Here is a 16,535-nt window from a genome sequence, read left to right as displayed (position 1 = left end):
TCTGCTGGTTTATTTACCTAATACACCACATTAAGTATGCCACTTTGGTACTGTAAGACTTTGAATGTTAAAGTGCAAATGAACACCTGATCACTTTTGTGGGTTTGCTAATTGTACAATTTAAAATCGTAGAAAAATTGGTATGACAGTAAGCAACACAGCTACAACAAATAAAATTGATAATGGGTGTGTTAGATTTATAGTGTCTAAATAATCAAGCATTCACCATAATCAGTTGTATTGGCAGCATACAACAAATAAAAAAAATAAAATTCTGCTAATGGCCCCATAAAGGCTTGGGCCGGCCCTGCATTGGTAGATACTTATATATATATATATTTTTGTAAAAATAGCAGAAAAAAACCCCCAGCATACACATACATATATAGATATATATATATATATATATATATATATATATATATATATATATATATATATATATGTAACCATAAACATATTCTATTAACAGCCTTGCAGATCAGTTAACCAACACTTGTATCACACAAAAAATAAGTGCTATCAGTTTCATAAACTGGGTGTGTGTGTATCAAAAGCATTTACATGTACATTATCAGTTGTAGGCAGTGATGGAAAACAACTATTTTAATTTTAAATAACAAAAATATTTAATTTAATTTTGTATGTTTTTGTAGACTGAGCTTATCTGAAAACCTAGGAAATAGAACTGCAAACTTTGCTCTGATACACTAACTGTTAAATTAACACGTCTTTGCCTTTCTTTATCTTTCGATGCCGTCCGACCATTCTCAGTCCTTGCATGGGCTCATGGAAAGAAGTAAAAATGAACATGAAGCCTTTTAGTCTGCTCCACAAACTTCTTCAAAGTTTATTATTGCATTCACACATTATATAGTTGCACTGCAAGGGGTGGTGTGGTGGTTTATCCAATAAGCATTGTATACTACATCATTTAGGAATGTCTAGCAAACAATGGTTTTTTCCTTCCTGCTGCCTCTAGAGCCCATAGGATGTAGATTACATCTGTATGTGAAAAAAAAGTGACAGTGACGTGACGTACAGCCAAGTATGGTGACCCATACTCAGAATTCGTGCTCTGCATTTAACCCATCCAAAGTGCACACACACAGCAGTGAACTCACACACCGTGAACACACACCTGGAGCAGTAGGCAGCCATTTATGCTGCGGCGCCCGGGGAGCAGTTGGGGATTCGGTGCTTTGCTCAAGGGCACCTAAGTCGTGGTATTGCCTTAGGGTTAGGAGTGAAACTCTCTAACCACTAGGCCACGACTTCCTCATGTATGTTATATAGAATGGAAGTATGGCCAGGAAGTTCTGGACATATTAGGTGCACACTTGGCCAAGGATACCTCAACTCTGAGCAGAAGGACAAACCAAACTCAATAACCTTCGGGCCTATAGCCCCTGTCCTGGTCTGAACATCTGAACTCATGAGGAAATATACATGTGTGCGCATACATTGAGGTAGAGAGAGAGAACACAGAAGGGAGGAGGGAGCAAGACAGAAGAAAAGGAGTAAGAAGGGAGGAGGGATTGCAGAGAGGCACAAAAACATCTGGCAGAGAGCATAATATAATCTAACACTAACCTTACACTAAGTGGAAATGTTCTGTTTGCTGAGCCGGGCCTGTAAGGAGATCATAGCTGCAAAAGGCATATAACTGTAAAATTATCTAATCTAAAATTATCTTCTACTTCCTGTAGGTTTTTGAAAAGTCCTGCTGCACAAGAAGCATGTGATCATCTCACTAAAGTCCTGGGTAAAAGTCCATTACTTCTGACAGAACTGGATCTGAGTGAAGATAAATTAGGAGATCTGGGTTGGGAGAAGCTCTCTGCTCTTTTAATGGACTGTCATAGCAAACTGGAGACAATGAAGTGAGTATATACAAACCCGATTCCAAAAAAGTTGGGACACTGTACAAATTGTGAATAAAAACAGAATGCAATGATGTGGAAGTTTCAAATTTCAATATTTTATTCAGAATACAACATAGATGACATACCAAATGTTAACTAAACTGAGGAAATGTATCATTTTAAGGGAAAAATAAGATGATTTTAAATTTCATGGCATCAGCACATCTCAAAAAAAGTTGGGACAAGGCCATGTTTACCACTGTGTGGCATCCCCTCTTCTTTTCATAACAGTCTGAAACGTCTGGGGACTGAGGAAGACAAGTTGCTCAAGTTTAGGGAATAGGAATGTTGTCCCATTCTTGTCTAATACAGGCTTCTAGTTGCTCAACTGTCTTAGGTCTTCTTTGTCACATCTTCATCTTTATGATGCACCAAATGTTTTCTATGGGTGAAAGATCTGGACTGTAGGCTGGCCATTTCAGTACCCGGGTCCTTCTTCTACGCAGCCATGATGTTGTAATTTATGCAGTATGTGGTCTGGTATTTTCATGTTGGAAAATGCAAGGTCTTCCCTGAAAGAGACTATGTCTGGATGGGAGCATATGTTGTTCTAGAACTTGGATATACCTTTCAGCATTGATGGTGCCTTTCCAGATGTGTAAGCTGCCCGTACCACACGCACTCATGCAACCCCATACCATCAGAGATGCAGGCTTCTGAACTGATAGGCTGATACACAAACTTGGGTTGTCCTTATCCTCTTTAGTTCGGATGACATGGCGTCCCAGTTTTCCAAAAAGAACTTCAAATTTTGATTTGTCTGACCACAGGACATTTTTCCACTTTGTCACAGTCCATTTTAAATAAGCCTTGGCCCAGAAGAAACGCATGCGCTTCTGGATCATGTTGAGATATGGATTCTTTTTTGACCTATAGAATTTTAGCCAGCACGCGCGAATGGCACGGGGGATTGTGTTCACCGACAATGGTTTTCTGGAAGTATTCCTGAGCCCATGTTGTGATTTCCATTACAGTAGCATCCTGTATGTGATGCAGTGCCGTCTAAGGGCCCGAAGATCACGGGCATCCAGAATGGTTTCCTTACGCACGGAGATTGTTCCAGATTCTCTGAATCTTTGGATGATATTATGCACTGTAGATGATGATAACTTCAGACTCTTTGCAATTTTTCTCTGAGAAACTCCTTTCTGATATTGCTCCACTATTTTTCGCCACAGCATTGGGGGAATTGGTGATCTCTTTGACTTCTGAGAGACACTGCCACTCTGAGAGGCTCTTTTTATACCCAATCATGTTGCCAATTGACCTAATAAGTTGCAAATTGGTCCTCCAGCTGTTCCTTATATGTACATTTAACTTTTTTGGCCTCTTTTGCTACCTTGTCCCACACTTTTTTGGAATGTGTAGCTCTCATGAAATCCAAAATGAGCCAATATTTGGTATGACATTTCAAAATGTCTCACTTTCAACATTTGATATGTTATCTATATTCTATTGTGAATAAAATATAAGTTTATGAGATTTGTAAATTATTCCATTCCATTTTTTTACTCACAATTTGTACAGTGTCCCAACTTTTTTGGAATCGGGTTTGTATTTATACGTATATCTTCACTGATTAATTTACTACTAATGTCAGTTATGTGCATAAACAGACTTGAAGACCAGTTTATCTGATGAGTGTTAAATATTTTTTAAAGTACATTTTGCTGAAGTACAATAAGATAAATAAAAAATGCTGTTTTTGTGTTCAGGCTGAATAATTGTGAGCTGACAGAGAAAAGCTGTTCAGTTCTAGCTACTGTTCTCTCCTCCAAAACCATCCTGAAAGAGATGAACCTGAACAACAGCCGTCTGCTGGACTCAGGAGTCAAAGAGATTTGTGAGGGACTGAAGAATCCTGCGTGTGAGCTGAAGACACTCAAGTGAGTACATTTCGCATCAGCTACACTCAACACCAAAGCAACTACAGGGATTATGACATATTTGATGACATTATTGTATTTCTTTTAATTATTTTCAGACTCAGTAAGTGTGTTCTGAATGAGGAGGAAAGCTGTTCAGCTCTTGCTTCAGTTCTTAGTTTAGACTCCAGCAGTCTTAGGGATCTTGACCTGAGCAATAATAATCTGCAGGATCCAGGAGTGAAGCTACTCTCTGATGCACTGAAAGGGAACTGTAAACTACAGAAAGAAACTCAGGTGAATTGATGTGTAACATGTAAAGGTCTCTGGGCCTGTTGTTTGCATCCATATTTAGCCATCTGTTTTGTATGGATTAATTTTGTTCAGAACATTTGTGGACTAACTGATTAATCATATTAATTTGTACATTTTCATTCCCTTTCTAGACTTTCAGACTGCAGTATCACTGAAGAAGAAGGTTATAAAGCTCTGGCTTCAGCTCTGAGATCAAACCCTTCACACCTGATAGAGCTGGATCTCACAGGAAATGATCCTGGACAATCAGGAGTGAAGCTGCTCAATGATTTACTACAGGATGGACGCTTTACATTAAAGATAATCAGGTCCTACTTGTTTTTTAAATATCTCAAAATAAGACATAGGTGTGATATCAGCTGTATAAAATAGTTGGCAGAGGCGATATAAACTAGCTGGTGATAAATTAGCTGGAAGAGGAATTTATAGAATTGCAATTCAAAGCAGTTCACCAGTTACACAACTGTATTTCATGGGGTTTGTTAAAAATTATAATGTAAAAAAAACATATGATAATATATAAATAATTTTTGCAAAAAATTGTTTTCTGGTTATTTTCTTCCTTATTTGTATAATAGATATTTTTCACAATGAAACTGGAGACAGTTTTCATGACAATAACATTAATAATACACTGGACCTATAAAGAAGATTGGAGTCTTAAATGCCATAATAATATAACTAGATTATTAAATCTAAATTATTTTCTTCTTCCTGTAGATTTTTGAAAAGTCCCGCTGCACAGGAAGCATGTGATCATCTCACTAAAGTTTTGGGTACAAGTCCATTACTTCTGACAGAACTGGATCTGAGTGAAGATAAAATTGGGGATCTGGATGGAAAAAACTCTCTGCACTTTTGATGGACTCTCATAGCAAAGTGGAGAAAATGAAGTAAGTGAACATGATTTATACATTTTAACCTCTCTGTTTATTCATTATAAAGACTGTCAGCCCAGTGGCTGAACCAGAGGGGTGTCCAGGTTGGCACTGGACACCCCTGGCATCTGATCGGCCACCCCGCGTGCCACCCCAATAATTAAGATGCTACTATTTCATTTTCTTTGTTTAATCGTACTGAAAGAAGCGTTTATTTTAGCTTCAAACTCAGGATGCGACACATCTGGTGTTCCACATCGCACTTCATCTCGTCCATTTCCAGCCGCTCGCACCACACGTTATTTTTCTTACGGAGTGAAAAAACCTGGCAGAGCAGAAGAGGACACAGACAGGCAATGAACTGATGAACATGACAGAGCAGGTCACTTTTGATAACAGGAAAACACAGTCTCAGCATTCAAATTATTTTTTCAAATGATGAATTCAGTTCTGGAGCTCTTTAGTGGCGTGATGGTTCACATGTGCCCTCGCATTGCCTCAGTACAAGCAAGACAGGAGTGCATTCTATAATTAGAATAAAATAAACATTAAATAAACATCCGATCCATGTTGAAAGATACATTACAACATACTGAATGTATATTGTCTCATGTATTTAGAATAAAATAAAGCTTGAAAACACTGTCACATAACTGCAGAAAATCCATTCAGTGTCCATAAACTAGCTAGAAAATGTACACTAGAGTAGAATTTTGCAAACATTACATTTAGGCCATATATTTACTCATAATTGGTATTTTTATTATAATCAGTAATTATGTCCCCATAAAATAAATTTTACTCATATAATTACTTTATTATACTTAATAAAAATTTATAGATATAACATTATTATAAAAATTGTCTAATATGAACAAATCAATTGTTACTTTTCTACATTACCAGTCAAACGCTTCCGGTCAGAAGTTCTTTTAAGGTTTTTTTTTTTTTAAAGGAATACTCTTCTGCTTACCGAGCCTGCATTTATTTGATCCAGATTTTTAAGGTTTTTTTTTTTTTAAAGGAATACTCTTCTGCTTACCGAGCCTGCATTTATTTGAATATTAAAATGTAATTTATTCCTGTGATCAAAGCTGAATTTTCCGCCTCTCAGAGCATTCAGACAGTGTCACGTGATCCTTCAGGAATCATTCTTATATGCTGATTTGCTGCTCAAGAAACATTTTCTTTATTATATTTTTATTATTATTATTATTATTATTATTATTATTATTAGTATTAGTATTATCAATATTTAAAACAGTTGAGTACAATTGTTTTCAGGATTATTTTAATGAATAGAACGAGCCAAAGATCAGCATTTATCTGAAATAAAAAGGTTTTGTAAGATTATACACTATACCATTCAAAAGCTTGGAGTTAGTTTATTTATTTATTTATTTATTTTTTGTTAAAGAAATTATAGAAATTAATACTTTTATTTAGCAAGGATGCTGATCAAAAGTAATGAGGAAGACATTGTCAAAAGTGAAGACATTTTATAGGGCCCTATCATACACCCAGCACAATGCGACGCAAGGGGCACACAAGTGTGTTTTGCTAGTTTCAGTCCGGCCCCATTCGCATTTTCCCGTCCAGCGCCACGTCGTTTAATTAGCAAATGCATTTGCGCCCATTTGTGCGCCCATGGGTGTGCTGGTCTAAAAAAGAGGTGTGTTCAGGTGCATTGCTGGTGCATTGCTATTTTAAGGAGATGAAAATAGACTGCTCCTTAGACCAACTCAAACCTGGTCTAAAGTCTGGCGCAATGTTTGTTTCTTTGTTATTTAAAGAGCGTGTTAGTATAGGCGGGTTCACAACGCACGTACACGCTGCTTATTAAACACAGGGTCGCACAGCAGCACACAAACATGCCAAATATTAAAAATTAAAGGATTGCAATGCATAATAAATTTTTTTGTAGGCTTATTAAATATAGAAAATGCCTACATGTCATAATGGATAGTCATCGCATGTGAGAATCATCTTACTATCAGATCTTCATGAAGTGAAGAGCATTATCAGAATTAGGCTCTATCTTTTTGCTCGCACACAAGCAGCTCCAGTTCATCTCAGAGATAGCAAATCCGTCATGGCACAAGTGCAAATATAAAAATGCCTACATGTCATAATGGATAGTGATTGGTTTTTTGAGAGTTATATATTTTATAGAACCATTACTCATTAAGAGAATAGGGGACAACCCATTTTAGACCATGCGCCCAGCCGAGCCAACCGTTTTTCCCATCATTAAAATAGCAAAAGTGGATTTGGACACGCCCTGAGTGCACCTGCGCCGTGCGCTTACACTTTGCGTTTAGATCGTTAAAATAGGGCCCATAATGTTAAAAGATTTCTGTTTCAGATAAATGCTATTCTTCTAAACTTAAAGAAACCTGAAAAAATATACTCAGCTGTTTTCAACATAATAATAATAATAATAATAATAATAATAAAAATTTGATCAGCAAATCAGAATATTAGAATGATTGCTGAAGGATCATGCGACTGGAATAAAGATGCTAAAAATTCAGGTTTGAAAATCACAGGAATAAGTGGTGTTTCATAAAAACAAATTTCGGGAGGAGCATGCACGGATAATTAACATGGCCAATTCATCATTAGTGATTACACCGTTTACCAATCAGCTCAAGAGGAAACACCTATAAATAATCAAGTACGTCCTGCCTTCGGTTATCTCTCGACTTTCAGCATTCGGTTCGCTCTGTTGCAATCTTATCACAGACCCAATTTTCCATCCCAACGAAGAGATCTATACCGGGGATTTTTTCAGATCTGGCGCATTTTCCGGCCCCATGTATAACTCATACCTTGCCAAACATGGCCGCCGAGGACCAGGCATATCGCGTAAGCTGCTCTTCTAGACCAGCCACACGCTGTGGCCAATAGACCGTGCAAAGCCCAGAGCTCACCTCGCTCGACACCACCATTGTCCCGCTCAAAGACCCGGCTCTCCTCGAGCACTGGATCGCGGCAGCAGCAGGCATTCAATGAACCTGGGTCGCACCCCCGATCTCACCAGCAGCATGCAAAGCCTCACTCGCTTCCTGCCGTGGCTCAGCCTTTCACCGCAGCTTTTTTCCGGCCGCAGCGCAGTCTTGAGGCTGCCTCCACTAGCGGCGCAGACCGTGTGTTGCAATTTAATAGATTTTTAGAGTTGTCATCCACACTGAAAATGTCTGAAGGCATTACATTTGCCTTACTGTGCATGTATAAACCTCACCTCACATGATACAGACATAAGTTTCATGCAATTCATCTGGCAGGATCAATTTATTTATGGAAATATTTCATCATTTACTGGCGCGCTCACTCAGAATTGATCTACTAAAACGCAACTGCCCTCGTGTTTTTCCGCAGGACAGCAATTGTGAGTACATTTTCTGTGTCTTTTTAGGACTGCAATATGAAAAGTGTACAAAGTAAATATCTTTAGAAAACAGCGTGAAAGTGAATAGCACATTTAATTGCAAATTAACGTTACTGCTATAAACATGTCTATTGGTACAGCCTTACACTCTATTTGTGGTGGCACTCCCCCGCCCCCATATATACCACATATGTGACCCGTCACGGAAACCAGTGACACAAGTCGGCAGCACAACTTTCAAACAAAATGAGAAAGAAGCATTTTTTTTTTTTTTCAAAATTTTCATTTTTTTTGCAGAATCTGTTAGTTGAGATCACGAAGAAGAAGCCTCTCCGTGTTTGAGATAGCAGTATTGGTATATTTTAAAGCGTACATTTTGAGGTTGAAATCGGCTTGTTTTTTGGAGATTCTAGCACGCGCAGTAGGGGCGTGTCATTGTCTGTGTGTATTTCCATGCTGGATAAGCCGGCTTTTGTTTCTTTTGTTACTGCCCCCGCCCTCCAAGGGAAGTGTGGCTACTTTTTATGCAGCGTTCTGGCCGGCTCTAGCTGATATCAAAATTCAATGAAGATGGACGCCGCAAAGATTATCGCAGACGAGCTGAATTGTGGCCGTTACACCGAAAATGTTTTGAAGTACTTCTTCGACAAACCGGATGCTTATGAACAAGCGGCTTAAGACTGAATAATATCCCTAATCTACAAACTGAGCGAAGATGAAGACGAAAGAAGAATGTATCGGACTGGCGTCAGACGACTTGGACCGTAAGATATCAGAGGCTTATATATCGATAGTAACATTTGATGAACATTTGAACTTCGGAGATGGTTACATCCACAAAGAAGACCCCGACCAAAGAGAAAGTGTGCCCGAACGACTTATTTCATTGGAGGCAACGAGATCTGCAAGGATACTTTTCTGTTTCTTATGGGGTGAGTTTCCATAAACATCAAAGTTGTCGTTTGTGTTAATTCTAAGAACACGTACACATTATCTCATGTTATCAAATTGTACTTGCATATTTACTACTATAAAAACACATAATTATAGTTGATTTTAGTTTATCATAGTTGATCATAACTAGAGATGAAATGGCATGAAAATTTCATTTCATGATTATAGTGACCAAAATGATCACGGTTATCACAGAATCCTGTTCAAAAAGTCCTAATGCTACACAATGAAATCAGTTCACCAAGTTTTATGTAGAAAACCAGCAAATAACAAATACAAAATTAGCATCAATATGTACTTTTGTTTACATAAACATTAAAATAATAACATTAAAAATGATGACCAGATTTCAAAGGAGTGTCTTGCAACGTTATCTACAATGCACAAGTTCAAATAGAGTTTTGACAAAAAAGGTTTTATAAAAAGATAAAACTCACATAGTTTCAGCCTCTAAATAATTTTTATAAAAGTCAAAAAGGATAAATTACTGACATTTACAATGCACATTTTCCTTTATTATTAATAGTATGTGGTCCGATTTTTTTTTAGTTGCGTCTGTCGTTGCTATGCAACCATGCAGCTTTACAGGGGGGAGCTTTACAGGGGGTATGGCTTATCTAAATGAGATGTAAATGAGCCCTATTGTCACCCTTTTGAGCTTTTTGAGTGGCCTACTTTCAAATGGCCATAACTTCTCCAAATATGATCAGATTTCCATGTGTTACACATCGTTGAAAAGCTTGGAGACTACACTTTCAAAGTAACTCAAAATGCCCCAGAACCGACTTGTGTCCCTACTTTCCGTGATTGGTCACATATAGGCAAATTCATTTTCTGCCAGCAGGAGGCGCTTTAAGAACGGGAGAGATACAGGATTCTCCGGTGACGGCTGCAAAAACAGCGCTCACAAACGCTGCTTTATCAATCATTACATGCAAAATGAAATGAAAATGAAATGGAAAATTTTCTAAATACAGTCGGTTTCCTTCTGAAATACAGTGATATAAAAACACCCGCATCCTTTTTTTGATTTCGAAACGTTTAGTGCTCATGTTTATTCAATGAAGTCAAAGCCTTTTATAAAATCTATTTGTGGCGGTCAGTTTTTATATTGTGGCGGCCCACCACAAATAAATCAATGCGTGGGAAACCCCTGATGTGTTACAAGAGTGCATGTGTTTAATTGTTTTAGATGGTATATGTTTAATCTTTATGTAATTCTTTTTGAAGGATGAATTTTTTAATTTATCCGCTCTGGAGAATGCGTTTAAAAAGGCTGGAAGGCCAAAACAAGAGGAAAAGATGCGTTCAAAAGGAACGTATTAATGTGGACAAGGCTTGAGGAATTGTCAAATCAGGCAACCAATTGCTAAACCGGCAACACAGAAGGCTACCCAGGCATTTTAGCTTGCCCTGCAAAATGTTACTTACCCTTCTACTTTCCCACAGCCAACAACTACAGCAGCCGAAGCAAGCATGAAGCTGCTTCTACTTGCAACAACGGCCCGCACATCCCCAGTATTTCCATCCTGTTACTTCAACCCCCTTTTTCTTTTCAGTGTCCTCCTGCTCATGTAGGAGACATTAGCATAAGGTTGCCTCTGCTAGCAGTGCAGGCTACACAAGTTCTTCAAGACATCACACACCCCCCAAACCCCATCCCATGGCCTACAGCTACAACAGCTGAAGCAAAACGTGAGGCTGCCTCCTTTGTAAACATGCCCACATCTCTTCCACTCCCTCATGCATTTTTTGATTTAGTTCTGTCTTTATCTTGGGATGAAAATATGTCAGTTAATGAATATTTTTCGTCTTCGTTGACTAAATTAACACTGATCCCAAGCGTGAGCATGCCCCTGCAAGCGGCTCCAGCAGCTATCCTTCCTCCTCCCCCCTGCATGCTTGGCCCCTCCTTCTCTCCATCCTCCGCTATGCCCCCTACCCATCCGAACACACTCTCGCCTTGGAACCATCCCCCGTAGCCAGCAACATCAGAACACAGATTTTGTCAAAAGGCAGAGGCCTTCAAGATCTATGTGCGGTCAGACCGATTCCATGTCAGAAGCTCACCGAACCCTCATCAAACTGACCCCTTTAATGCCAGTCCATCCCTGTTCACTCAAACTCCTGAACAAACCATAGCTAACCCCCTTTAACATCACCTAATCCATCTATAACGGCCCATCCCCACTTCATGCCGCTCCATTTTTCTGTTTCTCCCCACTTCCGCAGCAGTGTCTGCTCCTGCAGGAGCCTTCATCTCTCTCTCTCTCCCACTGCCATAGCAGTTTCTGCTCCCACAGGAGCCTCTATCTGTATTTCCCCCACTGCTGCAGCAGGAGCCGCTCCCGCAGGAGCCTCCATCCATATATCCCCACTGCCGTAGCAGTGCCTGCTCCCACAGGAGCTCTTCCATATTTCCCCCACTGCCGCAGCTGTGTCAGCTCCCGCAGGAGCCTTTTCTATCTTCCCTACTGCCGAAATAATCGCATCTTCAGTAGGAGTTGTCATCTCTCTCTCAAGTGGACACTTCCACGGAAATCAAATTCTCTTCTAGACACTGCCATAATAATTATATACCAAAGGACGTCCAGGACCCATCTGATATTAAGCCCAGAATTTTGGGGAGTCGTAAATGTGCGTATCTGGCTGCTGTCCTGTTCAAATTGGGCTGGGCCGGACTCCGAGCTCAGACCCCTCTCCCCGGACAGCACGCCAAATATGCATAATCTTTATTTAATTATAAGTAAATGTGAAATCATGAAGTGATGTTTCAGAAACAAATTTGCACGGATAAATTAACACGGCCAGTTCATCATTAGTGATTACACCATTTACCAATCATCTCAAGAGGAAAACACCTATAAATAATCAAGTACGTCCTACCTTCATTATCTCTCGACTTTCAGAATCCCTCCGCCACCCCGATCTCGCACCTTTAGCCAAGTTTCTACCCCAGCTCAGGTAGAAGCACTCGGGGGGAGCACTTTGGGCTGGGCCGGACTTGCCGGGCTCGGAGCTCTCTCCCGGACAGCATGCCAAATACACATAACCTTAATTTAATTATAAGTAAATGTGAACTCATGAAATTACATTTTAAAATATATAAATATAAATAGAAAGCAGTTACTTTAAATGGTAAAAATATTTCCACAATATTACTGCATTTGCTGTATTTTGGATCAAATAAATTCAGGCTTGGTGAGCAGAAGAGAATTCTTAACAAAAAAAAAAAAAAAAAAAAAAAAAAAAAAACTTAAAAGTCTTGTTAATTATTTCTGAATTCTCACTCCAGGCTGAACTTAAAAGTTGTCAGCCTTGTTTGAAGTAAAAATTTAAGTTTTAGGTTTACTGAACAACATTTACAAAATTCACTGTAGCCTAAAAGTTGATGTTAGATCTTCTGCTCCAACTACTGGTTAATGAGATTATAGAAGTAAGAGAGATAAGTTTCAGTAGACTAATATTTTAAGTAATATTTAATAATAGAAGTAATAGTTTTAAGTTATAGCAGGAATGTTATAGCTAATGTAGGGTAATGTGAAGTAATCAGCAATCGTAGGATTTATTCATGCGGTTTTTTATGCCAGGCTGGAGTTATACACTGATTTTCTGTCATGGCCTAAGGACCCCCTGAATTAGCCTTGGCCACCCCCTGGGCACCCCATGTATAAAAACTCTAGTTCCACCACTGTGTCAGCCGCATGTGTGAGCAAATATAATGAATTGTTGATTTGTTGTTTGTAGAATATGTGCTGAATAATAAATAATGCTGTTTTTGTGTTTAGGCTGAATAATTGTAAGCTGATAGAGAAAAGCTGTTCAGTTCTAGCTACTGTTCTCTCCTCCAAAACCATCCTGAAAGAGATGAACCTGAACAACAGCCTTCTGCTGGACTCAGGAGTCAAAGAGATCTGTGAGGGACTGAAGAATCCTGTGTGTGAGCTGAAGATACTCAGGTGAGTACATTTCACCATCAGCTATACTGACCATTGGAGGGATGTTATACATTTGTTCAATCTGTCGCCTCCATAGATGGGAAAAAAATGTAAGGGCCTGTTTACACTTGATGACTTAATGCATTTTAACTGATTGAAGAGCTATCTTGATAATAAAATGTACAAGTGTAAATGCCATCCAGAATGCATTTGAGACTATTTGTGATCCCATAACTCAAACCACTTGAAGAGGTGATTTGAGATGCATTTACACTTGCCTAGAAAGTGCATCTTGTGGTTAAAGCCACATGCATTTCCATGAAGCAACTGTCCATATTAAACCATATTATCTGTTTCTAGATACACAAAACACTATAAACACTAAAAAAACGATATAATAACTATAATAACACTGCTTTACAGTTACACTTTTTCCTACATTTAGAATCAAATTTAACACAAACTTTAACATAATGAAACCAGAAGTGGCTTACCTGTGTATTAAGCTCTAATATAATATATGATTTATCATATTTTGGTGATCAGACAGTGCAGTAATGAATTAACTTAAAACCACAATGTGAAAATAAAATGTTTTATTTTCTCTAGACTTTCAGAATGCAGTATCATCGAAGAAGGTTATAAAGCTCTGGCTTCAGCTCTGAAATCAAACCCTTCACACCTGATAGAGCTGGATCTCACAGGAAATGATCCTGGACAATCAGGAGTGAAGGAGCTCATAAAGCTCTTACAGGATCCAGACTCTCAGCTGAAGACACTGAGGTGAGAGATATTAACCCTCTGAGGTCTAAGGTATGTTTGGGGCCTGGAGAAGTTTTGTCATGCCCTGACATTTGTGCTTTTTTCAGTTTCTTATAAACATCTAATGGCTAAAGTCTAATCTCACTGTAATCAGCACAAACTGGGCTATAATAATATGTAAGCAGCATGTATGTACTAAAAATTATAAATCACTTGAATAAGGCAATAAAAAACACATACAGAAAACTGGTTTCCTGGGACTTTTGAGAACTGGTGCTTGTAGCCTAGAATATTTTTTCTAAATTATGTGAAAATCATCTTGTTTACTCACTTACAGAAAACAATATATTGATTTAAATTTTCTAAGACACTTTGTTGTTGGTAAAAGTCATATGCGAGTAGGCGTCAACTATCATGATATTTGTGTGATTCACACCTGAGAAGACAAAGACCCACATAATGAGCTGCATAATGAGCCATTCAGTCAGCTGTGTGACTGAGAGGGATGAGTTACAAGAAAGAATGTGAGGACCAAATAAATGTATATAATTTTATGTTTGTAGTTTATTTAAAATATATTTAATTATCCCACAACATAATTTAATATTCACTTGTGAGTGCAGTTAAACAGTTTATTAGGAACAATCAAAGCTGACTTTCAAACTGATTTTTTTTTGCATCATTACTCCAGTCACACAATCCTTCAGAAATCCTTTTAACAATCTGATTTTCTACAAAAAAAAAAAAAATAAACAAAAGAGCTGAGAATATTTTTTTCAGTTTTTTTTTTGGGGGGGGGGGGGTAAATTGAAAGAACAGCATTGTTTGTTACATCTGTTACATTTACATTTATTTGTTACATATACATTGAAAGAACAGAATTGTTATATTATTTACATCAAGCTTTTGTATGGTATATTGTTTGATTATACATGTAGTCAGGAATTATAGGTTGGAAAAAGTTTAACTAGTAAAATGTTTACATGTGATGTGAAACCTAATACAAGTATATAAATAAATAAAAAGACTTACTCGTGTTTATGATCTCTGCTGAATAAAGTGCTTCATTCTTTTTTTCTGAGGAAATCCAAATCTCAAATCCTGAGGTAATCCACATCACATCTTTTTGGGGGTGAATTATGTCTTATTCCTCTCATCGCGAAGCAAACAGTAAAATAAAAAAACTTGAACAGTCGTTGCTGCGTTGTCTTCTGTTGTGTGGGCGTATTCAAGCCACACGCTTCAGTGAAACATTATCATCTCAAAAGCGCGTTCAGCGCGTGGGTGTGGTCATATTAGAAGATAATGAAGGGAGACGTTGAAAGACGGACATTGCGTAGTTTTCATATTGATTACTTTATCACAGAATATTTGTTTTCGGCAGCACTTATTTAGTTTAAAAGTAGACGTCAACCTTTCTATAGATATCTCTCTCACGTCTCTTCGTTGAGTATTCACTGAGTTACAGTTCATTTTAATGACGCGTTTGTAAATGAAGATCACCCAAGTCAAAGGCTGCAGACAGCACTCCTTGTTTGTTATCTTTATTTTATAAATGCACAAAGTTTTGTTGTTATTATGTCTGTATACAAAAAAAAGTAGACCCTGTACAGATTCAATTGATGTATTGCTCTTATCTGTATGATCAAAAACTAAAAGTGTAATTTAAGTTCTTTTCGGGATTATCAGGACAAAATGCCTCATAACGCGTATACGCGTAAATCGACTCCAGAGGGTTAAAATAATTAAGTGTAATTTTAGCTGAAAAAAAGGAAACTGTCAAAAAGACATTGTAAATGCTTTGAAATGACTGAAGTTCATTTCGCAACATTGTGAACACAAATCACTGTATGACAGGTAATATCAATGTGCTTCTGTTATGTCCAGGTTGTTGCAAAGTCCTGATGCAGAAGAAGCCTGTAAATATCTGACTGAAGTTCTTCACATTAAAAACCCGTTACTCCTGAGAGAGCTGAATCTGAGTGAACGTGAACTAGAAGACACACGAGTGAATCAGATCGCTGCTCTACTGCAGGATAAAACACTGTACACTTCACACACTGACGTGAGTATTGTGTTCATTGTAGATTTTATGTTAAAGACATCAGGTGACCAAAACACAATAATTCTCAGTAATAACTGAATATCAGCATCAGGTACTTTTTGTGTTCATTAATTATTATTCTCATGTTCAAAATTTTAGGCTGTGTGGGTTGTAGTCTAACAGAGAAAAGCTGTTCAGCTCTTGGCACAGTCCTGAGATCAAACTCCAGTCTGAAAGAGCTTGACATGGGCAACAATAATCTGCAGGATTCAGGAGTGAAGAAACTCCAGAATGGATTACAAAATAAAAACTGCACACTCGAGAAACTCAGGTGAGTAAAAAATGAACCATTGTTTGATTTTAATGACAACATGCCCTTTCTCCCTGTTAAATTACTGCAGTAAACAGTTTTTTGTAAGATTAAATAAGTTTTTTCTCTTTTTTTTCCTCTAGACTTTCAGAC

At 38.0% G+C, this 16,535-nt stretch overlaps 1 pseudogene; it reads left to right on the top strand.

The window, feature by feature from the left end:
* The window catches only part of LOC122144958, a 100,052-nt pseudogene that overhangs the window by 48,524 nt on the left and 34,993 nt on the right, over positions 1 to 16,535 (top strand).

Source organism: Cyprinus carpio, unplaced genomic scaffold (assembly GCF_018340385.1).
Source record: "Cyprinus carpio isolate SPL01 unplaced genomic scaffold, ASM1834038v1 S000006809, whole genome shotgun sequence".
NCBI classification, from domain to species: Eukaryota; Metazoa; Chordata; class Actinopteri; order Cypriniformes; family Cyprinidae; genus Cyprinus; species Cyprinus carpio.
This window is presented reverse-complemented; position numbering and strand designations above follow the sequence as displayed.